Source organism: Lipotes vexillifer, unplaced genomic scaffold, assembly GCF_000442215.2.
Source record: "Lipotes vexillifer unplaced genomic scaffold, Lipotes_vexillifer_v1.1 scaffold38, whole genome shotgun sequence".
In the NCBI taxonomy this organism is placed as follows: Eukaryota; Metazoa; Chordata; class Mammalia; order Artiodactyla; family Lipotidae; genus Lipotes; species Lipotes vexillifer.
The window spans coordinates 3,134,144-3,152,337 of record NW_006791464.1 but is presented as its reverse complement, the minus strand read 5'-3'; the positions used below and the strand labels follow the sequence as shown (position 1 = coordinate 3,152,337).

Below are 18,194 nucleotides of genomic sequence, written 5' to 3'. Positions count from 1 at the left end.
GGGGCACGAACCCGCGTCTCCTGCATCGGCAGGCGGACTCTCAAGCACTGCGCCACCAGGGAAGCCCTGCATACATGTTTAAGGCTGAACTTTTCTCTGTGTATTTCAACCAAAACAACATAGTGCATCAGACTGAATATAGAAGTAGATAGAGAATTCAGCTATCTTCTGGATAATCAAAAATGTAAAACAAAGCCATTCTTCTCACAGAATGTTAAAAAATGTTTTTTGTTTTGTAAAATAGTTATTTTTCATAAAATGTGGTATTTTTGTTAATATATATATTTTATTATTGTTATTTATTTATTTTTATTTTATTTTATTTTTATTATATTTTAAAAAATCTTTATTGGAGTATAGCTGCTTTACAATGGTGTGCTAGTTTCTGCTTTATAACAAAGTGAATCAGTTATACATATATATATATATGTTCCCATATCTCCTCCCTCTTGCGTCTCCCTCCCACCCTCCCTATCCCACCCCTCTAGATGGTCACCAGGCTGATCTCCCTGTGCTATGAGGCTGCTTCCCACTAGCTATCTATTTTACATTTGGTAGTGTATATATGTCCATGCCACTCTCTCACTTCATCTCAGCTTACCCTTCCCCCTCCCCATATCCTCAAGTCCATTCTCTAGTAGGTCTGTGTCTTTATTCCTGTCTTACCCCTAGGTTCTTTATGAACTTTTTTTTTTCTCTTAGATTCCATATATATGTGTTAGCATACAGTATTTGTTTTTCTCTTTCTGACTTACTTCACTCTGTATGACAGAGTCCATCTACCTCACTACAAATAACTCAATTTCATTCCTTTTTATGGCTGAGTAATATTCCACTGTATATATGTGCCACATCTTCTTTATCCATTCATCTGCTGATGGACACTTAGGTTGCTTCCATGTCCTGGCTATAAGCATTTCATTTTTAAATGCGCATGTCATGATCACCCACAGAAATAAAAGTTCCCTTTAGTCTCCTTAAAGAAAAGAAAGATTCCCAAAATATTAGTTGACAATAAACCCATTCAAAACTTAGCCAAAATCTCCTCTACTCAGCACATTAATAACATTTTATATTTGATATATAGATAGACAACTTAAAATAAACAATTTGTACATGTATTTTAATGATGTACTGAATAACACTAAATGTTTAATGAGTCTTACCACGACCAACATGGGTATCTTCTGAAAAATTATTTTGTTCTATAAATAACAAGTTATTATTCAAAGAATACAACTCTGAGTTAAGCATGGCACATAAATATGTACCCAGAAAAATGTATTAGACTAAGTATTCTTGTCCCTTCATGCATTTTTATCATTGATTTTAAGAACTCATTCTCACTCCTAGCTGCTATACTTCTAACCTGATTTTCTCTTAAGAAGTTACATTTAAAAAACATACATGCCTAAACTATAGGATGTGGTATTTAAAATATTTATAATACATAATCTTGATTATAATGAAAAATAATCACTTATTTCAACTGGTATTGCACATGCACAGGAGGGGCAAAATCTGATTAGCCTCTCATTTTCCTATCTAAGTAAGTCAAACTCACATTTACAAAAGGCAAAATAGAACGAATTTTAAATTCAGTGAAAGAAAACTGTTTCTCAGAGTTTTTCACTTCAATAAATGTGTGCTTTAAGTTTCCTCATGTCTGGGCCATTTAGAATGTGCCCAAATACTCTCAAAAAAATCTAATGTGCAAAGCCAAGCTTAAAAAGTATGAACAACTTTCTGACAAAATAATTTAAACAAAATTGTATGAAAATGAGGCAGTCAATACTCATAATTTCTATGTTGGCACCTTATCTTGGAAAATATTTTTTTGTTCAATATGCAAGAAATGTCATTAGTACTCCACAACCCTCATGAATAGCTTGTACTGAGATATCCACATTCTCCTGCCTGATTGTCTTCATAACCACTGGCATGCATTCTTTTTTTTTCTTTTTTCAAAAACTTTTTATTTTGAAATAATGTTAGCTTTACAGATGAGTAAAGATAGTACAGAGAGTTTCCATATACCATTCCCTAGCTTCCCCTACTGTTAACATCTTCCATAACCATAGTATATTTATGAAAACTGAGAAATTAACATTGGTACAGTAGTATTAAACTATAGACTTTATTTGGATTCTTAACACAGTAGACTGGAATTAGCAGTACATTGCATATCTGTGAGGTGGAATCTCTCTGCATTTAAGGCTTCCTGGCCCCTACCAGATCTGGACCCGTATCTGTGGCATTTCCAACCAAACTAAATAGAGCAAATTCCTCCATCCCAGGAATCCTGAAGAAGGGGTGGAGAAGAAGAGAGGACCTTAGCTAATCACATCAAACAGAAGCAGAAAAAAAAAATAACCACAATATTTTTATATAGATAGTGCTCATTAGAATGAGTTAAATTGCAATAATTAGACAATTTTTTTCCCTTTGCTTCTTATTTACTAAAAGCAAGAGATGGTCCAATATACCTCACTCCCTTTTAAGTATGATCTGTCCACTAGATCCCATGATAGAAATAATTCAAGGGGGAAAAGAAAGAAGATTACTTCTTAGAGGAAATAGCTAGACACCTCAAAAGTGAATTAAATTCAATAAGGCATGTTAAGAGTTTAGCACAGTGCCTAGAACATAAGTAAAACTCAATAACTGATATAATGACAAGAGTGATGATGATGATGATGATGAAGATGATAATAATACGATCGCCATTAATAGAATGTTAAAGATTACATATAAGGAATCATTACACCATCAGTAAATAGAATGCTTCTGAAGATTATGAAAAACATTGCAAAAGAATTAATGATATAAAGTTAAATGGAAAAAAAGAATGGAGAAATGTGTATGCCTTGTAATCAGAGTTTTGTTTAAATAAATAGGTAGATGTATGCATAGAAGAAAAGAGAGAAGATATGCAATACCTCTGGATGGTGGAAATATAGGAGGTTTATATTTGCATTTATATAGATTCCCAAATGTTCTCTAGCATATTTTACTTTTATAATCAGACTATATATATATGTAAATTATGAGATGATCTAATCTCTAAACACAAATAAAAATCCTTACATCTTAGTGTAGCAGTTTTTTGGTCTTAGGATCACTTTCCAACTTATTAATTCATTTAAAATAACAATAATAATGGCCATCATCAAAAAATCTAGAAACAATAAATGCTGGAGAGGGTGTGGAGAAAAGGGAACCCTCTTGCACTGTTGGTGGGAATGTAAATTGATACAGCCACTATGTAGAACAGTATGGAGGTTCCTTAAAAAACTAAAAATAGAACTACCATACACCCAGCAATCCCACTACTGGGCATATAACCTGAGAAAACCATAATAAAAAGAGTCATGTACCAAAATGTTCATTGCAGCTCTATTTACAATAGCCAGGACATGGAAGCAACCTAAGTGTCCATCATCAGATGAATGGATAAAGAAGATGTGGCACATATATACAATGAAATATTACTCAGCCATAAAAAGAAACGAAATTGAGATATTTGTAGTGAGGTGGATGGACCTAGAGTCTGTCATACAGAGTGAAGTAAGTCAGAAAGAGAAAAACAAATACTGTATGCTAACACATATATATGGAATCTAAGAGAAAAAAAAAAGGTCATGAAGAACCTAGGGGTAAGACAGGAATAAAGACACAGACCTACTAGAGAATGGACTTGAGGATATGGTGAGGGGGAAGGGTAAGCTGAGATGAAGTGAGAGAGTGGCATGGACATATATACACTACCAAATGTAAAATAGATAGTTAGTGGGAAGCAGCTGCATAGCACAGGGAGATCAGCTTGGTGCTTTGTGACCACCTAGAGGGGTGGGATAAGGAGGGTGGGAGGGAGATGCAAGAGGGAGGAGATATGGGGATATATGTATATGTATAGCTGATTCACTTTGTTATACAGCAGAAACTAACCCAACATTGTGAGCAATTATACTCCAGTAAAGATGTTAAAAAATAATTAAAAAATAAAAAATAAAAATGAAATGCTTAATGGATTCATGAATAAATGGGAACAGATTTGTCTGTCAAAAATTAAATAGCAGTATTCTTTGACTAATATCAAAATCTAATCTAAGATAGTTTTAGCCATTTTATACAGGTGACATTTGTGCTTAAATATAATTTTTCTCTCCCTGTCTGGCATGACTGTTAATTACTTACTCAGTGTAGTTCAACATTTAGTTAATAAATATGTCAAGCTTTTACCATGGTGTTCTTTTTGCAGAGTTGTGAATTTACAATTAGTTTTAGATTTACAGCATGGTGACAGACAGTGCTGTATAAATAGAGGTTAAACACACAATTTACATATTAATTTCATGATTCATTTATTCAATGATTTATGTGGATATAGATTGTATTTAATCTCTGTGCTGTAGTTGTTTCAGGCATGACGAACAGAATCACTATACTAGCAGAGAAGTAATGATGTCTGTATTGAACTATAGGAAGTTGAGAGGAAAATAAGAAACGTTTGGAAACACGATTCACTATCTTTAATACTCTCTGAGAGGCAAGTGAAAAGCAATAATGGATTTTTAAAAGGACCATGTCTGACAACACTGAGAGTGGAGGAGGAGGGAAGTTAACCAGCTAGCACAGTGCCTTGCACGTAGTAAGCACTGAAACATTTGTTAAATTGCAGTGACTTGAAGTTGAAGATCATGATATATTTTTAAGTCTGGATAAAACTTAAGTTAAACTTTGAGAAGTTGTAAGCAATTCTTTTTAACTGGCTTCTGTTAATTAACCTTGTTTCCTCATGACAAGTACCCCCATAGTTTTAGAATTCTCTTATCCATTCATGTACCTTTATTTGATATTCTTGGTCATCTTGATGTAATGCTAAAATATAGATTACAGTAAGAGATTTTCTGTCTGCTTATTTGCATTTGAAATATTGATATATCTGAAGGATTGAAATAGATTGCATCATGTAATTAAAAAAAAAGTTTGTAGTGAATGTGGGTCAGCATTAAATTGACCTACTTAAAGTTTTCAACATATTTCAGAAAAAGAACTATTTAAGATAGGTAAATTCTGTATATACACCTCTTTTTGCAATATCAAACCTTATGACAAAGCAGTTTAAATCAGACAAAACTTAATAGTTGTGGTAATATTCCTGGATCAGCTTGGGGTCTTCAAACTGACCTCATTTTGTTCCTTTTAAATAGGAACCGCACTATTGTGGAGAATCCTTAACTTAGTGCTGAGAGATTGACCTTGTTTTGTTCTCAAGAAGATCATGCCCTACAAACCTGATATTCTCAAGGCCCTCTCCTATGTGAAGGTACAGATGTAAAACCCATTAATGCTCAACAAGGACTGTGGAATGCTTTCACAGGTCACTGAGCTCGGTTCTCCCAATAGGTAAACTACTTTGGACATCTTTGTATTAACCATGTACTTTTTAAGTCACTAGGGTTAACATTTAGTGTAAGAATTGGAATTTTTGAAGTGAAATTCTAGTGGCATGAAATAATAACAAAAACCAGGCACCATTTCTTTAATTTAATAAAATAAATCTTTTCAGTATGCTTTTATTTAATCTCTTTTTTAATGCCAGGTTCTTTTACATACTCAAAAGATCTCATTTAATCCTCAAATACCCCCTCAATAAGGTATTATTACTTCCATTTTGCAGATGAAAAATCTGAGCCTCTGAGAGATTAAGTGGCTTGCCCCATGGCCAATTTATGAGGATTAGAATCCAAATGGGGGCTCCAAAGACTTACTTTTTCTTTCACATCATGTTGTTTCCTGTTAAGGGAAGGAGTTTATGTGTTTGCAAAGTTATCTGAAATATCCCAAGAAGTGAAAATGGAGGATCTAACCCAGGTGCTCAATCTTCAGTCTTGGCAACATTGATTCCACCCTTAATGTTGCTCAGTCTAATAGTGTCTATGATGATTCCAGTAATTTTAGTTGATTTACTTAGTAGACAAAGTTGATTATTTCTGTTGCCTGTGTTGCCTTTTGTTGGTTCAATTCCAATTATTTCTCAAGTTTGGAGTTTCCATATACTTCAGAAAAGTTCTAAGGGCCAAAAGAGTTGGCCCTTAGACCAATGACAATACATGTTCACATTTTTCCGCTCAGTAGTGTCTCAGTGCTTTTCTTGAATGCAGTGGTTTCTTTGATTTCACTCAAGAGTGATGAAAACCTGTTTCCAATAGAGATAATATACAAATCTGTGACCTGTGTTCAGTCCCTGGGGTAATTTAATGACTTAATACAGGGGGATATAGTGGAAAGTAAAGCCCTGGTATCAAAACAATTGGGGTAAAGCAAACAGAAAATTTCACAAGCCAGTTCTTTGCTTCCTCTTCCCCTAATGGTTCTTATCTCCTTTCTTCACTCCCGTATTCTATTGCCATGCTGCTTTCCAAAGAGTGAGGCAGGGATTAAGACTTGATTTCATCTGAAAACGTCTTCTGACTACTTAAAATTCACAGCAAGAAGTGCCGGATTTAAAATTGTCCAAAGTGATTGACTAGGAATGGACGGTGGAGAGGAATTCCTGGGAGGAAAATGCTTAATAGAGTATATGGCATTCTGGGGCCAATACTTGAAATGATAGCTATTTCCATTTGCTGAGCACTTAATAGGAACTTTTCAACTTTAGCAAATGGAGGAGAATAAAATAAGCCTCTTCCCATTAAGAAAACTTAGTTTATTATAGCCTTCTGCACTGTGAGCTGTCTTCTCAGCCAATGAGCAATGCCACCTAGAGCATGCATGTGGAGGAAAATTGAAGTAGGGTGAGTGAAGTGGTCATTTTTAACAGTAGATTGCCTAGAAAAAGGCAATTTGAACTAACAGGCAGGTATTCTTGGTAAGATTTCATATATGATCTCAAAAATAAACACTTGAATGCTAAGGGCAGGAAAGGGTGCCAAGTCTTAAATATTCTTCTCCCATATAACCCCACAAAGCTGAATCGATTGCATTTCCATTTATTTAAATAATTTGCATACTATCAGCCGTGTAGTCTCATCTTGGTTTATAGATGAGTTTCTTTTTTTCTTAATAGACATAGAGTTAAATCTCACTTTTAAATCCCTAGAAATTGTAATGTGATGAGTGGCTGACTATAGGGAGCAGGTGTCAAACAATATTTAAATGACATTCTCAACAAAATAAATATTGAACCACCCTGTCACTTTGGTGAGGGAATAATCTGCTCAAAAAAATCCCATTCATTGTATACCACCTCTGACATTTGTTCTCAGGAATTATTTGCAGCTTATCTTATGAGCTGGAGCCTTTTATCAGCACAGCAGTTGAACTACAGTGTGAAAAAATGGTAATTGAGTATTTTATCAAATGCTTCTAACAAAACCGACTTTGCAAGTCGTAAATGAAGATTAAAACCATTGCTCGCAGGGATGAACAAATTGGAATGATTTATTATCTGAAGCATCAATATGTCATTGTTCAGAAATAAAATAAAAAGAAACAAACAACCCCAGCTCCCCTCCACATTAACACTCCCCTCCACCACCCCACTCCCAGAGATATGCACCCAAAACACCCTTAGTTGTAGCCAAAGCAGTGAAGGTAAGTACATTTGAATTATTTGCGCTGGTGAAACCGCTAAAGAAAAAGACAGGAGAAAAAGCATCATAATAATAGGCCACCTGCTGCGGGACATTATGTAAGGAAAAGAGACAGTAATAAAGAACTGTGTTAAAGGAAAGCAACTATAAATTTGTACTTCAGTGCTCCTGATTACAGAAAGAGGATTAAATATAATAAATGGGGCAATTTAGAAAAGTGAATTTACTGCTTATGTTTAACACCTAAGTAGCCAATGCTTTTAAAGTGGGCTTTATCTCACTTATCTAAAATAGCTTTAAAGAATGATGTTAGAAGAATATGCATTGCAGGAGTGCTCTGTCTTAATTATTTTCATTTTGGGATGATTGGATTAAATGCAGCATGTCTGTGTATTCAGACTGTAGCCACCAAGTAGATTAACAACATGAAAATCATTCATAGGGAATTGATATGTTTTTCTCACATTTTATTAAATAAATATTAAGGTTTTTCTTTTTTAAGACCAAAGGTCAGAATTAAGTTGAGTAAAAGAGAAATCTTTTTTGTGATAGTTCAAGCTACAGAAAATGGTGTTGTGCGACTCTGGGAATGTCATTGAATGAGAATGTTTAGCTTCCTTCCAGGATGCCAGCAGGATGCCATTGTCTTTGCAGTTCAATCTCTGTGTGAATCTAAGAGTTTACCACTCATGACTACTCACTAAGTACAAATCAAATGCGCTTACATCAGGTAGAAATTCAGGCTGGGGCCATTTAAGGCATGTGAAAAACAATTAGGTACAGCTCTTTTGGTTAGGATAAAGGAAGCTTTATTCTCTTCCCTCATTGCCCCTTCTTCTATCTCTTTCAGATTTTTGGATATAAAATTCAAGAAGCAATTGATTGTTAACATGCCAAGCATAGAATAATTTTATAAAGAATTCATAAGTTGTTGAATAATATTTTAAAAAGTTAAAGAATCTTCTCCCTTGCAATCACTCACATGGAAACAAAACAATTTTCTGAATGTAGTTTTTGTATAATATATGCTTAAAATATTTATGTGATTTATATATTGACAGCAACTTGAAAACTGAATTCATCCAGATAGATGCACATAGATTTGAGTAAAGCTAGCAAATTTGTAGAAAAAACAAGATAAAATCAGATGTACTAACTTGCACCTGGGAGAGGACATTCTGAATTAATGAAAAGTTTGAGTTATAGGATATTCCTAAAAATTGCAATTATTATAAAATAACAAAGGGACACATATTGGAGTCCCCATATTGGAGGTGATGAATATGTTTGTTACCTTGATTGTGGTGATGGTAACATGAGTATATACATATGTCCAAACCAAATTGTATATACCTCAATAAAACTGGGAGAAAAAAGAAATTATGTGCTTCACACGGAAACAAGCATTCATGTGTAAACCTATCGCAACATGAGGTATAAACACTACTACACTGGTACTCAATTCACCATATTCATTTGTGACATTGATGAAAAATTTGATCTTTCCAAACAAATTTTGGATATGATTCTCCTTACAGACACAAAACCAAGAAGTTAGTTATATTTCTGCTGAGGAAAAAAATAAGTTGAATATTTTAATGTTAGCTGGTTAAAATTAGTAAGTCTTGGGAATTCCCTGGTGGTCCAGTGGTTAGGACTCAGCACTTTCACTGCCATGGCCTGGGTTCAATCCCTGGTCAGGGAACTAAGATCCCACAAGCTGTTCGGCATGGCCAAAAAAAAAATTACTAAGTCTTATTACAAACTGCACTCTAAAAGTATTGGTAATCATGTCAAATATGTTTAAAAAATTAAATTTGAAATGACAATATTTTTCATGGACACTGAATATAAGTTCATTTATTACAATATTTTTTCAACGCTAAAAAGCCAAAAATAAAATCCATAACAGAACAGTGAAAGAAAAGACTACAATTTTTCATGTACATTCAGTAACTGGAATTGCTCTTTTCTGACAGCTATTCTAATGACTATTCTAATGAATAGATATTTATATACATTTGTTGTGGGACTGTGCTTAAGTAGCTTGTTTTCTCAAGTGGGTTAAGTCAGCTCACCTACCACTTTATTTGCACCTATACTAAGTTTTTGCAAACTTCATTTTTGTTAGATAGGATAAAGATATTCAGCATTTTATTTGAGAAACATCAAGATTAAATCCTTTATATTAAAAGCTTGGTATCTCCAGCAGTTCTTTCCAATCCACGTTAAATTAGATAGGTTCAAACTCAACAGCTTTTAAAAACCTGAAAATGTTACAAAACTGTTCTCTTACAATTTAACCAACAGTGAGTTACTACAGGTAACAATGTAAAAATCTTTCACTAGATTTCTATTTTTTTTTTTTTTTTGGTACGCGGGCCTCTCACTGTTATGGCCTCTCCCGTTGCGGAGCACAGGCTCCGGACGCGCAGGCTCAGTGGCCATGGCTCACAGGCCCAGCCGCTCCGCGGCATGTGGGATCCTCCCGGACCGGGGCACGAACCCGTGTCCCCTGCATTGGCAGGCGGACTCTCAACCACTGCGCCACCAGGGAAGCCCTAGATTTCTATTTTTATAAAAAATTGGAATATTAGAAATAGTATTATTGAAAGAGAGGTGTTATGGTGTTATAAAAAGATTGGTGGGCTGGACATTAGGAGATGTGAGTTCTGCTGCATGTTGGTCATGTGACTGGAGTAAGCTAACCTCTCTAAGCCTTTGTTGTCTTATTTGTGATACAGAGAGACTTGATAGATTATTTCCTTTAACTCTTAATGATCTGTGACTTCCTGACCATAAACTTAGCTCCTGTTTTATAGTTCATGGCACTGTGCTATATAGATTTGTCCCACACTGTAAAGGTTTCTTTTGGGCTGGAGAAAAAGAATTCCCAAGTTCTCAGCTCTCTGTGGGAAATAGCCTTTATCATGATTTTTGCTGAAGTACAAACCTGGGGATAAGATAACAAGAGGGCTGTAACTAACATCTCTAGTCATAAAGGCACATGAGGACTTGAGAAGGGATGGATAATCTCCACGGTCATTAGGTTCAAAGCCATCTTAAAAGTTTTACCTGATAAGCTCAGCATTGAAATGTACAGAGATCAGTGCATATTATGGGGAGTGAATGTTAACAGTTCCTCGTACTTCCCATGTTTCAATAGAAGCGGTTACTTTTATAAATGAACACACGTAGGCAACACTACTGTGGGAAGGATGAGTGGTAAAACAGATTCTCTCAGTCTTCCTAGAGTGTAGGGGTCTCCTTAAGGGAACATTTATATTTATCTCCAATAGTGCCTGTTGTATTAACTTTCTAAAAGACTAGTGTCAATCTGTATTTTAAAAGACTTGTTACCACTTTCCCCCCCTTTCAGTTGCTGACCAAGTTGCCTAAAACAAAGGCAAAACGTGAAGGTTATCAAAAACAGAAAACATTACCTAATTTTTGTCTTTGGCAATCAGAGTTTTTAAAAAATTCAACCTCGAAACAGAATTCTAATAACATTACTGCTTTATTTTTTGAATAAGTACTAGCTGACTAAAGGTAATTTGATGGACATGCCCTGTCTTTGAACCAATATTTTGAATGTTGAATCAGCACATTTGTGCACAGTATAAAATCGGAGAATAAACAAAGCATTAATTGTGCATTTCTATTTCTTTAGTTAGCACACTTCTAGAGTCATTGGTAGTCTAGTAACTTTGCATCTTATGAAAAAAGTGGTGCCTGCTACAGTGTGGTCCACAGATGCTGAGATCAGAGAGAAAGAAGACGCATTTTACTATCTTAAAGAGGAACTTTGGTAGAGGGGAGATTTTCTTTTAAAGGTAGGTGAGCACGGAGATTGGAATGGAAATATGTCTGGAGTATGACAGAACTATCTACACAGTACACATAAATAACATGATCATACCTATTCATGTATATTATGTAGATAATATTAGTTATAAATACATTTATACATATGATCATGTTATCTATGTGTATAATGTAAATAGTATAATGTATATCTATATATGTAAAAATTAAATTTGTGTGTGTGTAAGTATATGAAAGAAATTATTTCTTATTCTGTCTGTAAAACTAATGCGATTTCAACTAACAAAATGAAGCTATATCCAAAGCTATGACTTGAGTTTAGAGGAAAAGCAGGCTCTAGGCAAATGGTTTTCAAACTATCATGGATCAGAAACTCCTGGAAGTCTTGTTAAAACACAGATTGCTGAGCCCCACCCCTTCTTTCTGATTTGGTAGGTGTCCTGTGGGACCAAGAATTTGTATTTCTAACAAGTTCCCAGGTGATGCTAATACCACTGGTCTGGGGATCACACTGTTCTAGAATCAATCTACTAGATTTTTCTTTCATATCCAATCTATCTTAACTCTGTAGGAAACAAGGACGGGTGCTAGGGTCAACTCAACTATAGGTAATGAAATGATTTTAAACAATTAAGTTCCAGAACCTCCCTGAACCTTTGTTTCCTCATGCATAGAATGAAGAGATTAGACTTGCATAATTTTGAAGGCCACTACAACACTGAAATTCTAAAAATAAAAAGAGAGATAATGACAATTGATAATATCAAAGTATATAATTTTACTATAATATATGGCTTCATGAAGTGGTTTATGCAATATATTTCATGTAAATTTGTAGCATGATCTGGAGGCACCATAGCTTAATAGTTAAAAGTGGAGGTTCTGGAACAGACTGCCTGGATTTGAGTGCTGGCTTTGCTGCTGACTTGCAACGTGAGCTTGGGCATGTTACTTAACTTCTCTGTTTCTCAGTTTTTTCCACATGTTATGTGGTTCCTACCTCATGGAGTTGTAAAGAATAAATTATATTATCCATGTAAAAGTGCATAAAACAATTTCCTGATGGTCAATAGGTGCCATATAACTATCAGTTACTAATATTATTAGCCAGTTATATAAATTTATCTCTACAAAATATTTTATGGAATATTGAACTAATTTTTTTGTCTTTGATATTCAATATCTCCTTTAGATAAAAAATAATTTAGATAGTAGTCTGAAATAATCATAATCATGCAGCTCAGATTACTTTCTAAATTATTTTTCTAAATGTTTAAGGCCAAATTTACATCAATTTAATTTGTTTGATTATTTTTATATTGATGAATGATCATGAGTTTACACTAATGACTAGCCTTGCTTTTGATTTGTAATTTTTGAAAGGAATATATCATTCATTTCTGTGGATGAAACCTTATATATACATATACTGAATATTCAGTATCTAAATTTTAGAGAATATTCCACTAAGTTCTAGAAGACAAATTGAGATAAGTGAACATAACTTTATTCATTAGAACTTCCTATACTGTTGAGATGTGTGTTCATATGAAGGTCTGTGAAGGTAGGAATCTATTTAAGTATAAATAAATATAAATCTGCAGACTGTCTTGACTGTTTTGTCATGGAGAAGTCTGAAATCTGAAAATTTCCAAAGTTACTGATTCTTTTAAAATATTGTGTTTCGTGAAAATCAGTACCTGAAGTAGAGACTAATGACTGAACGCCTTCTCAAAGATGAATTCATATGTTTTCTCATGTCAGTTCTCCCTGTGTGTCATTAGTCTATTCATTTAGTCATTTTAGGCCTAAGTTACCTCATCTGTAAAATGTGGTCAGAATCAATGGTTTTAAGATCACTTTCAGTCATTATGTTCTGTGATTCTTTTACTATTAGTACTATGAGAAAGTTATTACAGTAGTGTGCCAAATAGAGATTGTTCATATTCATTGTCTTAATGTTTTAAAACCATTCCTGGCTTAGTATGTTAAGCATATACCCCCACTTTTTGGCACTAAATGTTATAGTTAGATTCATTGTTGACCTAAATTTCACCATACATTGCCTTCATGGCTAATATAGGTAAAACAAGTGCTTATTACATTAATGTCACAGACCACAGCCTGCCAGGTTAAATTCTGACACCAGAAAATTTGAGGTCAGTCAGAAGGAGAAGAGAGAGAGTAAGGACCTAAGAAAATATTTGAAGAGGTAATAGCTCAAAACTTCCCTAACATGGGAAAGGAAACAGTCACCCAAGTCCAGGAAGTACAGGGAGTCCCAGGCAGGATAAACCCAAGGAGGAATATGGCAAGACACATAGCAATCAAATTGACAAAAGCTAAAGACAAAGAAAAAACATTAAAAGCAACAAGGGAAAATTGACATATAACATACAAGGGGACTCTCATAACGTTATCAGCTGATTTCTCAGCAGAAATGTATTGGGCGGAACAGTAGTGGATGAGAACAATTGGCAGGGAAAACAGATGACTAGAAACATAAGGACATTTTTCTTTCAAGGAAATTAATGATTTCATCTCGTTAATCTCAGTTGGGTTAAGTTCATTTTATCATGTGTGAAACTGTAATAATAGATTTTATTGCTTTATTCATCTAGTGGAAATGTAATAATCTCAAATTTCTTAAGTTCCTTGAGAAAAGCTAGTGTGCAAATTTAAAGTAATTATAGTGAGTAGTAGCTAACATTTAGTGAATTCTTACTATGTGCTCAGAATTCTTCTAAGTGCTATATATATATATATGTATATATATGTATATATATATATATATATATGTATATATATATATTTTTTTTTTTCGGTACGCGGGCCTCTCACTGTTGTGGCCTCTCCCGTTGCAGAGAACAGGCTCCGGACGTGTAGGCTTAGCGGCCATGGCTCACGGGCCCAGCCGCTCCGCGACATGTGGGATCTTCCCAGACCGGGGCACGAACCCGTGTCCCCTGCATCGGCAGGCGAACTCTCAACCACTGCACCATCAGGGAAGCCCTATATATTGACTCATGTAATTCTCACAACAACCTTTGAGTTAGGTACTATTATTATCCCTGTTTTTCAGCTGAGGCACAAAGAAGCTAAGCAATTTGACCCATCTCACATGGCAAACAGTGAAGCTTAATTGAGGACCTAATAATATACTAGTGATAAGAAATACTCCTTAGAGACTTATTACTAGGTGCAAAATTACCTTCTTACTCAAAGCTACCTGAGTCAAATATACAGTAATAGTAGAGATAATTTTTTTAGAATAAGTTTACAAAACAAAACAATGATGATTCTTCAAAATCAATACCTAGGCTTTATCTAGGAGGGAAGTTGAAGGTGTGGTTAGGCTGTCCTAGAGGTTCGTGCTATGCGCTCTATTGTTGCTGTCTTTGGAGAAATGTAAGTGTTGGTGAAAGCCTTTTGGCTTATCACCATATTTGGCTTGAACCTTTAGCAGCCAAACCCTACATACCACATAAAGGGACAATCCACTGCCATGTATTTTAGTGACTCTGCCAGTAGTCTGCCTATTTTTTTAAAAAAATGTAAGTTCTGATAATACGGATAATCAAAATTCACAATTCAGAGAATAATCTGGTCTTCTGTAAGGGCAGGAGAAAATTTTCTGCCCCATATAAAGAACTAAACAATTCACTGGATGCATTATCTTTTTTAATATCCTCAATCCATAGAACCTGATATCTTCTTTTACCAAAGGCAGGACTAAAACCTAAAACTATATTACAACGGGACAAAGTTTATGTAGAAATGAAATGTTAGGCATCAACATTCTTAACTGTACAGCAGAATGGGCTGAAATTATAGAACTTAATCGTTGCTCTCTAATGGGGTTCTTTAAGATTTGTCATTTTGTGTTAAAAATTACTCTCAGACTTTTAAGTCTTTGCTGTTTGGTTGTATATATATATACTATTATTATCTATTAGGTTTGAATTTAAGCTAATGGAATGATTGTTTCTAAATGTAAGGCTTTCAGAAAAGTGAATAGGTATTAATTCTCCACTCACTCCTCTAAGTGGAAAACCTAAGATGAAATTTCTCTTTTAATTATATTTTTTCTTAAAAAATTAATGAGGGCTTCCCTGGTGGCGCAGTGCTTGAGAGTCCGCCTGCCGATGCAGGAGACGCGGGTTCGTGCCCCGTTTCGGGAAGATCCCACGTGCCGTGGAGCGGCTGGGCCCGTGAGCCATGGCCGCTGAGCCTGCGCGTCCGGAGCCTGTGCTCCGCAAATGGGAGAGGCCACAACAGTGAGAGGCCCGCATAACGCAAGGAAAAAAAAAAAAAAATTAATGAACTCTCGCATCTATTTTCTAATTTATATTCAGAAAATTCTTCAATTGGGTAAAGTTGGGCTGGGGTGGGAATGCATGCAGATTGTAGAAATTCATGTTTTCAATTGGGTGTATTTTGGTCAACACAAAGTTGAATGACTTATAGAGCTTTGAAGGCTGATATTGGAACCTAATGCTGCTGATCCTTAGACTTTGGTACAAAATATGACTTTGAATAGTAAAACCATTGTTTCTACACTGATACTGAATACAGAAAAGAAACAACACATAGATTTCTTTTTGAGACTATAGCAGGGGACCTGTGATAATGAAGCAAGTTGGAGGGAAAATGAGACAATGATTATTAAGTAAATTTCTCCATATACATACTTGTGAATAGCTCACTCTATATAAAATAGTTATGAATCACATGTAATTTGCAAGCACCTCTAAAAGTAATTTGGATTACAAGACATGGTTAGTTAGAAGCTGGATTAATTTCAGGTCAGATTTTTCTATAAATTTATAAGTTTACTTCCTCAGTAGTCATTGATTCTGATGCTTCAAAACCACAAGAACGTAAAAATCTCTTCACTCTTTATACTTGCACGTATTTTAGCAATTTTTCTTCTAACTCATTGATTATCACTCTTGCCAAATGCATTATTATATTTGGATAATAGGAAGACAGGGTGTAGACTCAACAGTATTTGAAGTATAGTTTTCCATTTGACTTGACAATGTGCAGATTTCATCTGTTTCACTTTTAACATGTGAGTGAATACAGATATCCTTTTTGGGTGCTTATAGGTTCCCCAAAGAGGGAGATATCTCTCCTTTTTAAAAAAAGCATCAAAATAAATCAAATTAATATTTAGACAAATGTCTAAAAAAACCCTTCAATTCGCATAAATAATTAATAAACCAACTAATAAACCAATTAACTATTTCTTGGTTGTCCACTCTATAATAGATATTGTAGGGGACATTTATAAGAAATATAAGATATTTGGGCACTCACACAGCTTATAGGCTCCTGTATGAGTCAAGACACACAAAAAAGAGTACACAACAGCCCTATAGCAAGTAAGTGCAAAATTGTATACTATGGAGAAGAAGTGCTCTAGGAGGACAGAGGAGAGATAGTCTCATCAAGACCCCTCAAAAATTAGTTTGTTTGACTCGCTGTGTTAATGCTGTCCTTTTCTGTTGATGCTGTTCAGCTCCTTAATATTTCCTGCCCCACCCCCTGCTCACATTTCTACTTGCAATATTTTAAGGCTAATTCAAATATTACCCTTTCCTTGAGTCCCCCCAGTTAGATTTGGTTTTTCCCTTTTCTGTGTGTAGAATATTGTAACACAATGTTTCTAATATTTTGTTTGTCTCTAGTGCCTATCACAGTGCTTTGCTCATAATAGAATTTCAATATATATTTGTTCAATGGAATTATTATTAAAGATGGGAACTGTATAGAAGCTGAGCCCTGAGAGATGAGTAGGAATTGGTTAAGCAGAGAAAAGTAAGGAATACAGTTATGGGGGTGCAATTGAATTTGGCAATGTTATAAGCAGTAGAAAAGTGCATTCTAAAATATAGTTTTATTTGAGTATAATAAAGGTATTTTTACACTTTCCATTGCATTCCCCAGAACCAATGGCTCTCAGTGCAAGAGCTAAGATATGCTACCTCAAATTTTATTATGCCCTTGTTAAAATAGTTTTATTAAAAGGCTTAGTGGGCTTCCCTGGTGGCGCAGTGGTTGAGAGTCTGCCTGCCAATGTAAGGGACCAGGGTTTGTGCCCCGGTCCGCGAACATCCCGCATGCTGCGAAGCGTCTGCGCCTGTGAGCCATGGCCGCTGGGCCTGCGTGTCCGGAGCCTGTGCTCCGCAACGGGAGAGGCCACAACAGTGAGAGGCCCGCGTACCGCATTAAAAAAAAAAAAAAAAGGCTTGTTGTGTTTTTAATTATCCTTCTTAAAATAATACCTATGATGTTAAATATATTATTTTAATGGAAGAGGGCATTTTGAGGAGAGTGGGGAAAAAAGTAAAAGATGATAAAATTTAACTTGGATTAAGAGAGAACTTAAGTGTAAATGATAAGAAAGTTAAGTTTATTGTAGAGGTCACTCTCTGAAAGTAGCTAGAGTATAGAGGTAAAACAACTCAAAAAAAAAAAAAAGAACATGAGCAAAACTGCCTTGTGTGAGCATTACTAAGATAGTTTGGATTGAGAAAGATTGGACACCTAATTAAAGGGTTGGAAAGATCTCTAGTTATTTCTGATGCAGAGTGAAAATGACATAAACCTGTACCATTGAAGAGCAACTAGGTTTAGATTGCTGTCCAGTTGAATTGTGTGGATCAATTCAGAAGTCAACTCAAGTGAGGTGGTGTACATCAGAGAAAAGTCCCTGCAAAGATTTGCTTGATAATTCCATATCATAAGGTCAGTTGAAAATCTTTT

The 18,194-nt window shown here is 35.0% G+C and overlaps 1 protein-coding gene and 1 non-coding gene across 4 annotated transcripts in view; both read left to right on the top strand.

Annotated features, from left to right (window-relative positions):
- Nucleotides 1-18,194, top strand: part of DACH2 (dachshund family transcription factor 2) — a 629,817-nt gene that overhangs the window by 63,141 nt on the left and 548,482 nt on the right. The gene's annotated exons all lie outside the window — the stretch shown is intronic.
- On the top strand, nt 9,232-9,303 carry TRNAE-UUC (transfer RNA glutamic acid (anticodon UUC)). Its single transcript has one exon. It is a non-coding gene; the product is annotated as a tRNA-Glu (tRNA).